General features: G+C 42.0%; 1 non-coding gene across 1 annotated transcript; it reads right to left on the bottom strand.

Moving 5' to 3' along the window:
* Positions 1–1,632: 1,632 nt before the first annotated feature.
* Positions 1,633–1,745, bottom strand: LOC125367879. Its single transcript, XR_007214181.1, has one exon. It is a non-coding gene; the product is annotated as a small nucleolar RNA SNORA65 (small nucleolar RNA).
* Positions 1,746–2,441: the final 696 nt, after the last annotated feature.

The raw sequence follows: 2,441 nt of genomic DNA, 5'->3' as shown, positions 1-2,441 counted from the left end.
TATGCCTATTTTCTGGCAGGGAGAGGAGAAGCAGGAAACTTTGTATTCTCGAGCAGCCTGAGAATACGGACTTGGGAAAGCAGGCTTGAAGTGATGAGGTGGATGTCATAGATGGTTGTCACACTCACACTGACAAGTGTCTCACAATGAACTAGTGGCGATCTTCCATCAGGACCCAATTTGTATAGATTTCGCAGCTTGGAGTTTTCAAATGAAAATGATGTTTTCCTCAGAAGAGCCAAGAGATGGCGCTATCGCCAAACACAAATTATACTCAAAACCTAAATCTCTGCATTGGATAAAATCTTACCACCTCTCTCTGTCTTTGTGTCTCTGGTGTGTGTGTCTTTGTGTCTCTGGTGTGTGTGTCTTTGTGTCTCTGTGTGTGTGTGTGTGTGTGTGTGTGTGTGTGTGTGTGTGTGTGTGTGTGTGTGTCCTTTGACTCTGTCTCTCTGTCTCTGAGCAGTTCCAGGTGCTGATGTTTTCAGCTTCCAGATCAGGGGTGGTGATGTTTGTTTACAACACGCTCTCTGCTGAGCCTGTGTGTGAGATAGGGTAATTCAACTTCTTGCTTGAGCCCAAAGATACACATTAGGCTGACCGTGTGAGCAGCATCATTCTCTTGTACACAGAATGTGTGGTTCTGGATTTTAGGAAGCAAATACCCAAATGTGAAGAGAATTTGGAAAGCTGAGGAAATGAAAGAATGAAGACTATATATCCCAGGGTAGTAGAAAACAACTAACACACACACACACACACACACACACACACACACACACACACAGAGCAGCTAAATAAAGTAGGCACTCAAGGGAAAAATCTTAATGTACCTTCAAAATGCTCTTTCCTATGGTTTCAGCTAAAATCATTTTGGAGAAAAAAGAAGCTGAATGTGCCTAGAAATATTCCTGTCCACTATTCCAGAGATGTTCTGGTTCATCATTTTCACACATGTGCTCCATGGATTAGCTATGCATACCAAGAATGTGTCTGTTATCTTTCTTGAACTATGACCTTAAATTGAGTATGCTCAGTAAGTGTGTGTGTGTGCGTGTGTGTGTGTATGTGTGTGCACTCATGCATGACCCAAGGCCTTGCAAATGCTAAGAAAATAAACAGTTCACCACTTAAGTTATTCCCTCAGCCTTTTTATTATTACTTATTTTTGAGAGGGTGTCTCACTGCTAACTTTGCTTGGGCTGGCCTCAGACTTGTAATTCTTCTGCCTCTATTTCCTGACTCACTAGAATTAATGGCTGGCACCAGCATGCTCTGCAAGAAACATCTTAAACTGAGCATTTTCATCTGGGAATGTGTTAGTTATACCCCCCACTACACACACACACACACACACACACACACACACACACACACACACACACACACACACACACACGAGGTCAGAGTTGCAGGGCCCTTATTCACTGTGTTTCACAGGTGGCTTAACCAAAACTTGCCATCTGTACTTACCACATAGTATGCATCTATAAACATCTTCAACTCATAACTGATAGTGTTCAATATCAAGACAACAGAAAAACCAAAGTCTAGCCTCTGGCTTCTCAGTTTGTGCAATACTACATAACATTTAACTGTTTTAACTTGTTTTCTTTCTTTTTCTTTTTTCAGGGCTGTCCCTATGCTTTCGGCACAGAATCATCCACATGAAGAACAACCCTGTTTCCTAAAAGCTGGGTTTTTTTTAGTAGCTCACCACTGGATTGCGCCAGCCCAACCGAGAACTGATTTAACTGTTTTTTTTTTTTTTTTAAATAACTGAATTGGCTCTTTGTTTGGGGATCACATAGATAGAGGGATAAAATAAGTAAAATGCTGACTAAACAGTGAGTATTTTACTTTCTCCTGAAAATGCCCTGTTCTTTTTTTTTTTTTTTTTGCCAGTCCTGGGGCTTGGACTCAGGGCCTGAGTACTGTCCCTGGCTTCTTTTTGCTCAAGGCTAGCACTCTGCCACTTGAGCCACAGCACCACTTCTGGCCGTTTTCTATATATGTGGTGCTGGGGAATCGAACCCAGGGCTTCATATATACAAGGCAGGCTCTCTTGCCACTAGGCCATATTCCCAGCCCAAATGCCCTGTTCTTTTAGTCCCTTCTTAATGGGAGTCCTGGAAGGCAGGCTACTTTGAGACTAAAGTGAGTGCTTCCCTCAGTGTTAGGTGAGCCGAGGAGGGTGAAGGATTCTCTTGTTTTGACTGTCCCATTTGATAGAATAAGAAAGACAAGATATTACACTTGGACATGATAAATTATACAGGACTCTAGACAGTCACACAGTATGACCAAAGGAGGATATTCCTAGGAGGGGATCACAAGGGCTCAATAGCTATGTACATAGGATCACATAAAATGGTATTTATTGAAATGAATTACAAGAAGTGGAAACAAGAGGGATTTTTTTCCACCTTTGTTGCTGTTCT

The sequence above is a fragment of the Perognathus longimembris genome, chromosome 19 (genome assembly GCF_023159225.1).
Source record: "Perognathus longimembris pacificus isolate PPM17 chromosome 19, ASM2315922v1, whole genome shotgun sequence".
Taxonomy (NCBI): Eukaryota; Metazoa; Chordata; class Mammalia; order Rodentia; family Heteromyidae; genus Perognathus; species Perognathus longimembris.
Note: the sequence above shows the minus strand (reverse complement) of the source record. Positions and strands in the feature narration are given on the sequence as shown.